General features: G+C 36.1%; 1 protein-coding gene across 3 annotated transcripts in view; it reads right to left on the minus strand.

The window, feature by feature from the left end:
- Nucleotides 1-2225: 2225 nt before the first annotated feature.
- LOC136866339 (protein Fe65 homolog) overlaps nt 2226-13519 on the minus strand; it is a 331485-nt gene continuing 320191 nt past the window's right edge. For 2 of the 3 annotated variants that reach the window (XM_067143200.2, XM_067143203.2), the window contains one exon: nt 2226-8413. The gene's annotated coding sequence lies outside the window, so the exon portion shown is untranslated. The remainder of the gene's footprint in view (nt 8414-13519) is intronic. The other variant, XM_067143201.2, reaches the window with a different exon arrangement.

Consider the following 13519-nt stretch of genomic DNA (forward strand, 5'->3'; position numbering starts at 1 on the left):
CAAAATTTTAAAGCAACAATTAACCATCTATACGACACACGATTTCTCAACAATTTCAGATTAGTCTTTGCACGGGAGAGTTGATGGAAAATGCAGTCAGAGTGAGAAAATGATCACTAGAGCCCAGAAGTTAAGCAAAATGCCTTTCATCTGATCAATAACTGAAGTCTCTAATAGAGATAAACATGTTTCCATATATTTTTGCCTTTTTTTGGAGTCTAGTTTTAACTTCTGTTGCCTGTTCGAAAGTTTAATGCCATTTTTTCTCTCCTCCTTTTTTGAGTAATAGATATTTTCTGCTATTATTTATATTTTAAAACTAATCAGTGGAAAGAAAATATAATTCCAATGAACTGTATTAATAATAAAGATAATTTAGTAGATACAAAATAACCATTTGCACAAACAATATTTTCATATTACACAAATCTTTACTGAAAATCTCACTTCGCAAGCTAGCTGGTCGTGAGGGTTGCCAGGTCGTGTACCTGCTATATAAGATTAAGTACTAAAATGGGATGGAGATGTGTATTAACACATTAACGTCAAGGTGAATAGTTGGTTTTTACTGGTAAACTGCGGAAATGTGATATACATATTTCAGATTGTAATGGGCTAGGAATGTGCATAACTTCATTCGTAGATGATAACCAAAGATATCTGATCTTCAAAGTTACCATTTGTGTGTTCCCCTATTGGGACGACATACGGTTATTAGGTCGGTAGTAGGGCATACTTTTCTTTGTTGTTGTGGCATATTGTCATCTGTGTTGACAGTTTGTTTATGCACCATTCAAAGTTTTCCTTGTAGTTTAGAGTTGTGTGTCAAGAATTTAATTCTAGTTATATGTACAGTATTTCTACCGAGTGAGTGGAGCAGTGTAAGTCTATTATAATACTTTCTGAAGCAATGTAACAATAGCATGTAGCAATATGGAAATAATAGACTCCAATTTACATTATTTTCCGTGGCACTAATAACTGAATTCTGATGGTTTCTTAAACTGAGTGATAAATATCGGTGAAATTCCATCGCCTGTTGTGCAGAGATAGGAATGGGCACTGCACTGCACAATAGGAACATCTTACAAGAACACACAGTACAGCAGATGGCAGCAGTAGTTTTGCGTGATAACTTGAAGTTGAGAAGCCTGTAGCTTACATTATAAGACTTATTACTTTAGTGCCAATTTTTGTCATTATTAAGTGCCTGTTTTCATTATTTTACCACCTATTTCCTGAGCTGAGTGGCTGTGAGTGTTAATGCAATACGGCCATGAAGCCATGCTCTCCCTTAGTAAGTTATTCCAGTCCCTAACTTCCCTTCCTATAAATGAATATTTACCCCAGTTTGTCCTCTTGAATTCAAACTTTATCGTCATACTGTGATCTTTCCTACTTTTAAAGACACCACTCAAACTTATTCGTCTACTAATGTCATTCCACACCATCAGCTTGGAACAAACCACTTAGTCGAGCAGCTCGTCTCCTTTCCCCTAAGTCTTCCCAGCCCAGACTTTGCAACATTTTTGTAACACTACTCTTTTGTTGGAAATCTCCCAGAACAAATCAAGCTGCTTTTCTTTGTATTTTTTCCAGTTCTTGAATCAAGTAATCCTGGTGAGGGTCCCATACACTGGAACCATACTCTAGCTGGGGTCTTACTAGAGATTTATATGACCTCTCCTTTACATTCTTATTACAACCCCTAAATATCCTCATAACCATGTGCAGAGATTTCTACCCTTTATTTACAATCCCATTTATGCGATTCACCCAACGAAGATCTTTCCTTATATTAACAGCTAGGTACTTACAATGATCCCCAAAAGGAACTTTCACCCCATCGAGGCAGTAATTAAAATTGAGGACTTTTCTTATTTGTGAAACTCACAACCTGACTTTTAACCCCGTTTATCATCATATCATTGCCTGCTGTCCATCTCAACGTTATTGAGGTCATTTTGCAGTTGCTCACAATCTTGTACCGGTAACTTATTTATTACTCTGTACAGAATAACATCATCCCTAGAATCAAATAATTACAAGAAAACTTGTATGGGATATTTTTAAATATTTAGTTCCAGGTGCAGAGTGGTATATTCTGGACAAAACTCTTGGATTAAAGTTAGACATCTACCAGGATAAAAAGGCTACCATCTGGAGATGAAGGCTTCATTGTCTTTTTTTGGTTCATTTGGAAAGTATAAGTGACAAAAACAAGGTAAAGAAAAAAAGAATATGCTTTTCTTTATTCACAGTAGGCAATTATAGTTGTCATGAGCTGCAACAGGACCTAATGCAAGCAAGCACTAAGCAGTAGTTACAAACCAGATGTCATGATAGAAATATTTGCTCTTTCTGTCCGAATAGTACAATAATACTGTTTATCTGGCAAATATATAATATCATGCCATCTAACAAGAGAAAGAGAAGAAAAATCAAAGGAAGAATGATTAACGAACACAGTCCATGAATATTGTTTGAAATAACAATTATACAAGCATTTGTGGGGGAACTACATGAGGTGTGAGTGGGGCCACTTCAACTGAAAGCTGTACAAAAATTTTGCATATACATAGGTTGTAATTTATAATATATATATTTTGTCTCTCTTTCAACAGGTTTAAGCAATGTACAAGAATTGGAGATGCAATAAACAAGCTATTAACTAGACAAGGCCAAAAACTGCCTGCCTGAAGATACTCGACAACAGAACTTCTCCGCAGCCAGAGATACACATATAAGGTGAAGAAGAATAGTCAAGAACATTACCTGGACTAAGTTACATCATTCACACACATACATGAAACATTTTATAGAGTAACTAGAAGCCAGTAATCTTGGGTATTCCCCTTCTATTGTTCTTGGTTTGAGATTTACCTGATATAGTTCAATGTTCACACCTAAGGATGCCAAGAACAAGTACGCTCCTGATTAACCGTAGTATTGAAAATACCATGATCAAATAAAATTTATTATGCTTATTAGCTAACTGTTCAGGCAACATTTAAAAATAATTTTATTACCACTAAGTTAGTGTAGGTATATCATGAGTAAGAAAACATGAGAGTATCAGAAGGATTTCATATGCAATATGACTTCATAGAGGAAGTACCATACTTTGGTGGTAGTAGTGATTATGATTATCATGGTGGTGGTGGTGGTGGTAATTGTTGTTTTAAGGGGCAAAATCTGTTCAACTATGCCTTTGAATAATGTCTAAAGTATGGCACATCGTACCAAAGAAAAGATAATCACCATTTCTGGAAAGGAATCTGAGTGATGTTTGATAGCCATTTTCAAGGGTTTGATATCTACATCATCTTCAAATACAAGCAGAAAAAAAAAAAAAAAAAAAAAAAAATGTTGACAGTTTAATGATATCATTCATTCTGTTGTGAATATTTAAAAAATATATATTGTTTTGGCCCATTAGGGCCACAGTTAACATTTGTCAGCCTTTCTGAATTTCCAGCACTTCATCTGAGCGGAGTAAGCAGTTCTTCAGTTTTTGGATTATTATTATTATTATTATTATTATTATTATTATTATTATTATTATTATTATTATTATTATTATTGTTATTATTGTTAATTGTTAGTATTATTATCTCTGATTCTCAGTCCAAGAGCAAGAGTGCTTGTTGTCCATTTAAATAATTCATAACTATCACTCAAAAAATGGATTGTTTTCAAATATTAGTTCACATCCATTAATTTAACAAGGAAAGTACCTCATATAATGTTAAGTCATACATGACTAGTGCAGAGACAACTGTGGTTGTGAACACAGCTGGATTTCGGTCTCACTCACATATGAGTTAATAGCAACAATAAACTGGTGGGGTACAATGTTTATGAGTGAAGAACCAGAATTAGAATTTTAAAATGAGGATATTTCACATGCCATGTAGAACTACAGTAAAGTCCATTATAGCGAGAATTAATAACGGCAAAAAATTTACTCGCTATAACGGATTGTCGTTATACCAGATTTCAAGTCAGGGAAACCTCATACACATTAAAATTGGTAAGAAACAGCAATCAGTTTGTTCAAAACGTTTGTTTCCGCAGCTAATATCCACTTGTTTGTTAGTTTTTGAAAGCCAATATTACGTGAAAGTGTATGTTTAATTTCATTCTGAAAAAATTATAGTATTACTCCAGAGGCCTCTGCGTTTTCTTTTTCAAACAGAGTCACCTAACCTAATATGTATAATGAAAACATATTTTAAGCCCACGTAGAGAAATTATAAGCTTCTCACTACAAATTTCCAAATTAACTAGATGCGAGAAAATATAAAGTTAACCTCTGAAATCAATGATGCACTCTGCCATATCTTGATATGTATTCCACTCTTACTTAGAGTATTTAGCATTAAAATTAAGCAATCGTTTAGTTCAGCCTTTATTTTTAACAAGTTAACAACTGCTATTGGACACATTTACTCATTTATTATGAAAACATGTTCTCCCCTTTCATTTCCATTTTTCTTTATGGAACAGCAGTCAGTCGACGGGCATTACTAATTGACTCAGACATCTCCTTCGAATGTCAACATGAGAGCTCGCTAGTGGACATAGCGAATATACAATACCAAAGATGATTGAACGTATGTAATATAACGGCTGGGTGTATAAATACTGGTAACGGAAGAAATTGCAAACGCTTAATCGCTCGTAATAACGGATCCGTCAGAGACAGGGCTCTCACTGTAACCAAAGGATAATATGCAGTTTAATATAGGAATTTTGAAGGGACAGACAAAAACTGATGTTATAACGAGGTTCTCATAATATGCCATAATCGCTATAGTGGACTTCACTGTATTTCATTAATTTAGATTCCTATGCAGATCAGATCATATAGCAATAAGCTATGGTTAAACATTATCATTAGGAGTAGTTCCAGTATGGAAGAAAATATTTCTTTTAATCCTTAACATTTAAATTGTAGTATTATAATTTTATAGAACCTCAATAATAATGTTATTGGCTTTACACCCCACTAACTACCTGTACAGTTTTTGGAGACGCTGAGGTGCTGGAATTTAGTCCCGCAGGAGTTCTTTTAGGTGCCAGTAAATCTACCGACATGAGGCTGATGCAATTGAGCACCTTCAAATACCACCGGACTGAGCCAGAATTGAGCCTGCCAAGTTGAGGGTCAGAAGGCCAGCACCTCAGCCATCTGAACCACTCAGCCTGGCTATAGAACTTCGAGGGCATCTTTATAGTGAGTTGCTTTGAGTTAGGAATAAGAGGGAGAAATCTAGTGTCTAATACCAGTCTAATACTTCCAGTTTCCTGGGCGTGTTCAAAATTGTCTCTATTTCAACTTTTACTTTTTCAGTTCCTATTTCATCATTGCACCTAAAACTACCTCTATAGGATGATGTTGGGCAAACCTGCAGCATATATTATCATTATTAATGAGAATTCTTTGATATAACAAGCACAATATTGAACCTTAGATGACAGAACCTTACTGGCCAGTGTTGTAAGCAGAAAATTTCACAGTGATTTTTATGAGCATGACGATATTTTATATTTAAAAACCAGTCTGAATTCAACTTTTCACCACTTTTTTAAGTACAACAATATGTAACAATAGCCTAATGATTGTATCACTGCAAAAGACTACAGGGGACAATATAAAAACTGTACCCATTTTTTTAATACATTCCACCAAGTTCAGTAAATAACAGTAGACCAAGTTATTCCATATAAATACAATTTGCCATTTCTGCCCAGTTTGCTAACATTGCACTTAATAATTTATTTTGTTAACCATGAAATCCAATTTCTATTTGTAATAGGAAATATCATAGCTGCATATTAGAATTGTAAACATTGATATAATCATGGATAATACTCTTCTCTGGCTACGGTAGAGAATCTGCTGCAGGAAAAGCAGAGTGGTCACGGCATACACATGTGACACCAACAACGCTTAACTAGGCTTCATCACTATATGCCATCTCTCCTTTTTAAAGCATTATTTAAAATAAATAACAATACTATACATCTACATTTGCTATAAGAAAATGACAAATATTATGTAGATTAGTCTTTATAATTTTATATATATTTATATAATAATTTAATTATTGTTTCCTCCACTGAAAAATTTCCTTTCTTTTTTAAACAAACACTTTCACTTGCAAGTAATGTTGCATTACACTGGTCAAGTTATTTGCCATCCTCAACTACAAAAGCAGCTCAACACACTGATTGAAACATCAAAATAACTGATTTCTGCTGCTTGAGAGGAAGAGCCACATTTTGTGCCGAGCAACGCTTCTGTTCCAATAGATGTAGGGGATTTTTTAAGTTTTAACATTTCTTTTATTTTCACATTCAACAGCAAGACTACAGTATTCATGGCTACTGCTTTTTTGCTATGGCTATTCTTGTTGTATGATAGTGCTCACAAACAACACAACACACCCACATGCACACATGCACTCACACACAACTCGTTTGCTTCAGATACCTACATTTCGGTAAGTTGGGTGGCCTAAGTAACAGATGCTTTGGAAAAGTATACTTTCAGTCCATACTCCCAATGTACCAGCAACATCTTTGCTTTACCGGGATGGTCTACTCTAATTAAAGTTGAATACTGCAGGTTCATATTAGAAGCAAAGAAGTCTTTCTATAACTGACTAGATTGAAGTTAAAGCATTGCTCGCAACGAAGTATCAGTAAATGTCCTAGTTGAATGTTGTTTGTTATTAAACAAAGCAGGGGCATTATAGTGTTGACAAGTTGGTGGATGTGCTGTTAGTGTATGGGGAAAGTCAAAGAAATGGATTTCTTTTTGTGGGACTACATGTGTGACATAACAGGCAACATTATGTGGTAACAAGAATGATCTTACAGGAAAGCTTAAGGCAGCAAGTGAAAGTCACATCCTTGAGGCTCTTGAGGGTATAGGAAAGTGTTATGAGGCATACAGTACACTGTGTAGAACAAGAGGGTGGGTATTTTGAACATATTTGTAATTAATATGGCACTGCAGAGTAATAAAACTGCACTGTTTATATACTGTATGTTTTCCTTCATTCCATCACTTGAGACTCGTTTAGAGTAGATCACCCCACTCCACAGACGAGGCAGAGAGGTTGCCAACACTTCGGAAGTCTGGATTGAAAATCTACTTCTCTGAAGCACCTGTTACTTTAAACAACCCAACTTACTGAGCTGTGTGTGTCTGAAGCACGCAGTAAATACACATCCACACACAACTTAAATTAAACACTGATAAAATAGAGCATTATCATAATTGTTTTCCATGAACCATTCATAGAACTCAACTTGAAAAGCTGTTATATTGTACAAGAAGGCAACAGAAGTCTATACATTGCTACACCCTTTCATTGCCACCAACTCATGTGAAATATTTAAAATAGCTTTTTATTTGTTCCCTGCAATTTACAGCATGTATCCTTTTACTAAATAAAAAAATTGATTATTCAAATCTTTCGTTACACTTACTGTAAAAAGATATATAAACATGCATTCCTCAAGGGTATGTATTTATATATATATATATATATAATATTTATATTGAATAATTTAATGTACATGCATACACACATCCATTACATTTTGATGTTTTTATACATTTCTGTGCATCTGAAACAAAACAGTAAAAGAAAAGTAACATCTTCATTATTTTGACTTTGGTGTCTTCTCACACATTTAGTGACACAGTGGACAAACAGTGAAACCAAATGATAATACCACCAAGGAACTGCTAATATCGAGCTTGTCACAAAATATATGTCAACAAAAATACATACATACAAACAAATGAACGAACACAGTAATGCGTCCACTAACAACAAATGCAGTCTTGTGATATACTCTCTGTCATATGATCTTCTCTCTTCTCACATCCGATATGAGATAAACTTTGTACAGTCTACACTATACAACAGCACAGCTGTACCGACCAAGCAACCGAGCCGAGTCTCTAGGCAGACAATTATTTATTGTATTCTCCTTCCAGTAAGGAATGTTTTTGATCCATAAATAAATATATTACAAAAATATCCACAGCTGCATTCGTCATGCACGATTCCAAACTTTACCCCACTGTTCTCTTCACACGCAGTTCCTACACCCATTTTCTTTGGGTAATGATTTCTCCAAAGTCTGAGAAAGGAAAAAAAATATACGCTACAGTTCGACTCAACTCACAGAGACGTAGCTTCACTCCCAGCGAGGCAGGTGGAGCCGACGAGTGTCGAGCGTCGGGGAAAGCAAGGAGCGCAGGCTGGCCGAGGGCGGACTACTGCACAGATACTTGAGCGTGAGCGGAGACTGCAGATGTCTGTGTCGGATCACCTCACGCTCTGCAGGCAGCGGCCACAGCTCCTGGGGGCAGCCATACTTACACGTCCTAATGAAGTCAGGACAGTTTTAGTCACACTTGGGTGCAAGACACTGCACCCATAGAAAGGAAAGGGAAACAAGGCAAAGGAAATGATGTGCATATATTATAACTAGGCCTGGAATTTTAGGCTCCATAGAATATTGTTTTAGGCACCTAAAATAGGCTGTTAAAATAAGTAAATCAGCCTTTAAAGGAGAAAATAGGCACTTAAAATATGCTTTAAAAATGTATAGATAGACAGAAAATAGATTTTAAAATATTACAATATACACTTTAACGTTAGCTTTCTTTTACTTTAAGAAACTTGGTATCCCTATTCTTAATAGAAATAACAGCACAGTTAAGACAGGATTAAGAAGACATTTATCAAAAAGAGTTATGGATTATATGAAAAACCATAATCAGTACTAAACTAAAACCTTAATGTTGACATCACTGTACTTAATTAGAGCATTGTAGGCATCCCATAACGGTGTAAACACAAATGGAGTACGTGTTTATTTCATTCATAGTTTGCTTTAAAGTACATACTGATAATCTTCTCCAAATTTTCCACAGTCAGGTTGTGTCTTTTTTCTGTTAAAATTATTCTGAAACCAAAGAGCGCTCCACACTTGCAGATATTAGAGGGGTATACGAAAATTTACCTACATTTTTCAGTTCAATTTCACTAGGCAAGTCTACTTTTTTTCCCCATCCTTTACCTGATGTACCCTTTTCAGTACTGAATAACCTGGATTCTTCTGCAGTACACTAGCCCACTTGTCCATATTTTATCCCCTACCTATTGAACACTTGAGTCATTTTAAACTTACGATTTTCATTAGGTGAATTGAAAATTTTACTTTTATTATAGGCATTTTAGGCATTGAAATATTAAAATAGGCTCTAAAGGTTGAAATAGGTATTTTAGAGCACTATAAAACTCTGTACATATAAGGGATTTACCATGAAACATCAACATAAAATCATGTTATTTCTTAAGGAACAAAATAGGCATTTGCCTTAAAATCACAGGTCTAGTTACAACTTAGGGCTAAAATGAAATCTCACCAAGATGCTGCATGTTAATAACAAGTGAAACAACAGAAGTCTGTACGTGATATTGTAAGTGGAACAAGTGTGCATAAAAGTTGTAATTTGATGGTTCAGTTCAATAGTAGAGCACGATTACTATCTCATGGTACAAAACCTTAGTTGCACTCTGAATGAGTTTTGTATGCAGGTGAATCCATGTGCTGCAGCATGAGAGAGAGGGGAGGAATGTTCAATCTGCTAGTTGCTGCAGAAGTGTTCACATCTGCTGCTGGCAAATGAATGCCCTTGTCTGTGCTTCTCCTGCTTCAGCAGGCCGGCTGGCAACTACGTTAGCATGACAAGGCTTCATTTTGGTCTCAGTAGTACAGCAGTAGTTACCCCCTCAATTATCTTCCTCCCCTCCAAGCTTGTGACTTCGTGCAGGTTTGTGCCATCAGATAGTAACCTCAATCTACTACAATTCAAAAAAGTTGATTGTCAAGTATAAGGCTTTTTCAAATCTCAGCAGTTACAACAAAAACAAAGATATACACTTATTTTCAAATTCATCCTATGTGTAAAAATATAAAGGTGGTGGTTTCCCTTATATACTTATTAATTCTGCAGAATGGCTCTTGCATTTGAACCCAGTCTTTAATTTCTCAGTTTATCAACAAGTTATCTTCTCAGAAATCCTCATTTGAGGGCTGAACACTCACCTTTTTTTTTTCCTTCTTTTTTTACAATAAAGATATAGAATTTAGTTTCTAGAGATACAAGGTCCTAAAAAATTGAGCAGTTTTACACTTACACTGGTATCAAATTGAGCTATCAATATTAGTAGAAGTGAGAGGATATTATAAGATAATATATATATAATAACACCGATCAACCGACCGACATTTCACTAACAACTTTCATAGTTTTTGGAGATGCCAGAATTTTGTTCTACAGGAATTCTTTTACATTCTGATACATGTACCGACATGAGGTATTTGAGGACCTTCAAGGAAGAATAGGTCAGGTTGCCACTATTCGTAATGGTTAAGAGCTGTTCAATCCAACCAGTGACCACTAGTGGTACTTTATACAGATTAAATATCTCATTATGAGCTATATTTTGTCAGTGTCTTCTGGTTGAAATGGATAGTTGATTCTAAGAAATTTCTGCCACTGTTGCTAGAACATCTGTGACTTTTGAATATGACTACAATGTACTTGAAATAGACTTTCATCTTATGAGATCAAGTTTAGTACATACAGGGTGGTTGTAAACAACATGAATCAGGTATATGAGCAGTAGCAGTATGAGGCAGTACCATATGGCTGATAAAACAGGCATGAGGGAGTTTAAAAAGGGAAATCTGATCGGTGAAAAATGGTAAATAAAAACGTGAACAGACTGTGGGATGAGTTTAAAGCAATTGTTGAGGAATGTGAAAAGAGATTTGTACCTTTAAAGGTAGTAAGGAATGGTAAAGACCCATTATATTATAACAGAGAAATAGAGAGACTAAAAACGATGTACAGGTTGGAAAGAAATAGAGTTAGAAATAGCTGTGGAAGTAAGGATAAATTGAAGGACCTTACTAGAAAATTGAATCTAGCAAAGGAGTCAGCTAAGGATAACATGACAGCAAGCATAACTGTCAGTCATACAAATTTTAGTGAAAAATGGAAAGGTATGTATAGGTACTTTAAGGCAGAAACAGGTTCCAAGAAGGACATTCCAGGAATAAATTAATGAACAAGGGGAGTGTGTATGTGAGGATCTTCAAAAGGCAGAAGCATTCTGTCAGCAGTATGCAAAGATTGTTGGTTACAAAAATAATGTCCAGATAGAGGAGGTGAATAATGCTGAAGAAGTATTAAAATTTAACTATGATAACAATGACATTTACAGTAAAATACAAAAGTTGAAAACTAGAAAAGCAGCTAGAATTGATAAGATTTCTGGGGATATACTAAAGACAATGGGGTGGGGTATAGTACCATATCTGAAGTACTTGTTTGACTATTGTTTGCATGAAGGAGCTATACCAAATGAATGGAGAGTTGCTATAGTAGCCCCTGTGTATAAGGGAAAGGGTGATAGACATAAAGCTGAAAATTACAGGCCAGTAAGTTTGACATGCACTGCATGTAAGCTTTGGGAAAGCATTCTTTCTGACTATATTAGACATGGTTGCCGAGTTAATAACTGGTTCGATAGAAGGCAGTTCGAGATTAGGAAAATTTATTCCACTGAAGCTCAACTTGTAGGATTCCAGCAAGTTATAGTGGATATCTTGGATTCAGGAGGTTAAATGGACTGTATTGTGTTGACCTATCTAAGGCACTGGACAGAGCAGATCATGGAAGACTACTGGAAAAAATGAGGGCTATTGGACTAGACAAAAGAGTGGCTGAATGGGTGGCTATAATTCTAGAAAACAGAACTCAGAGGATTAGAGTAGGTGAAGCTTTATCTGATCCTGTAATCATTAAGAAGGGAATTCCTCAAAGGCAGTATTATTGGACCTTTACGTTTTCTTATATATAAATGATATGAGTAAAGAACTGGAATCAGAGATAGGGCTTTTTACAGATGATGTTATTCTGTATAGAGTAATAAATAAGTTACAAGATTGTGAGGAACAGCAAAAAACTTTGACAATGTTGTGAGATGGACAAGAGGCAATGGTATGATGATCAATGGTCAGGTTGTGAGTTTCACTAGTAGGAAAAGTCCTCTCAGTTTTCATTACTGTGTTAATGGGGTGAAAGTTCTTTAAGGGGATCACTGTAAGTATCTTTTTTTTGCTAGGGGCTTTATGTCGCACCGACACAGATAGGTCTTATGGCGACGATGGGATAGGAAAGGCCTAGGAGTTGGAAGGAAGCGGCCGTGGCCTTAATTAAGGTACAGCCCCAGCATTTGCCTGGTATGAAAATGGGAAACCACGGAAAACCATTTTCAGGGCTGCCGATAGTGGGATTCGAACCTACTATCTCCCGGATGCAAGCTCACAGCCGGGCGCCTCTACACGCACGGCCAACTCGCCCGGTCTGTAAGTATCTAGGTGTTAATATAAGGAAAGACCTTCATTGAGGTAATCACATAAATGGGATTGTAAATAATGGGTATAGATCTCTGCACATGATTATGAGGGCATTTAGGGGTTGTAGTAAGGACAGGCCATATAGGTCTCTGAAGAATAATTTGAACAGTGTTTTTAAAAGTAGGAAAGATCATAATATGAGATAAAGTTGGAATTCAAAAGAACAAATTGGGGCAAATATTTGTTTATAGGAAGGGGAGTTAGGGATTGGAATAGTTTACCAAGGGAGATGTTCAATAAATTCCCAAACTCTTTGCAATCATTCAAGAAAAGGCTAGGAAAACAACAGATAGGGGATCTGCCACCTGGGCAATTGCCATAAATGCAGATTAGTGTTGACTGACTGACTGAGCGTTAAAAGGGTTGGTCATATTGATAAATAATTTGAAAAGAATAATTCAATATCTTGCACTGTTGTCATTTCATCAGCTGCTAAATTTAGCCAATCAGAGCACTTTGCGGGTGAATTAAAAATAGGCTTTAAGAAGCGACGTTACTAAATCTGCAGGTGGTTTATGACCAGCTTGGAGCGCCAATCGAAGGAAAAACTTCACCAGGGAAGGGATTTGAACATGGACCTTTCTCTCCAGCCAGTCTTAAGCCACATGCCGATTTCACAACACCATCTCGCACAGCTCATTTGAATTTGCCCGCAAAGTGCTCTAATTGGTTAACTTCAGCAGCTGATAAAATTACAATGGTACAAGATATCAAATTACTTTTTTCAAATCATTTATCAGTATGACCAACCCTATAATGCTCATATATCTGGTTCATTTTGTTTCCAACCACCCTGTATAGTACATGCTGAAGCGATATTAATTACACCAAGCTCGATAGCAGCAGTCGCTTAAGTGCAGCCAGTATCCGGTAATCGGCAGATAGTGGGTTCGAGCCCCACTGTTGGCAGCCCCGAAGATGGTTTTCCATGGTTTCTCATTCTCATACCAGGCAAATGCCGGGGCTGTACCTTAATTAAGGTCACGGCCGCTTC

This window comes from Anabrus simplex, chromosome 3 (assembly GCF_040414725.1).
Source record: "Anabrus simplex isolate iqAnaSimp1 chromosome 3, ASM4041472v1, whole genome shotgun sequence".
Lineage (NCBI taxonomy): Eukaryota > Metazoa > Arthropoda > Insecta > Orthoptera > Tettigoniidae > Anabrus > Anabrus simplex.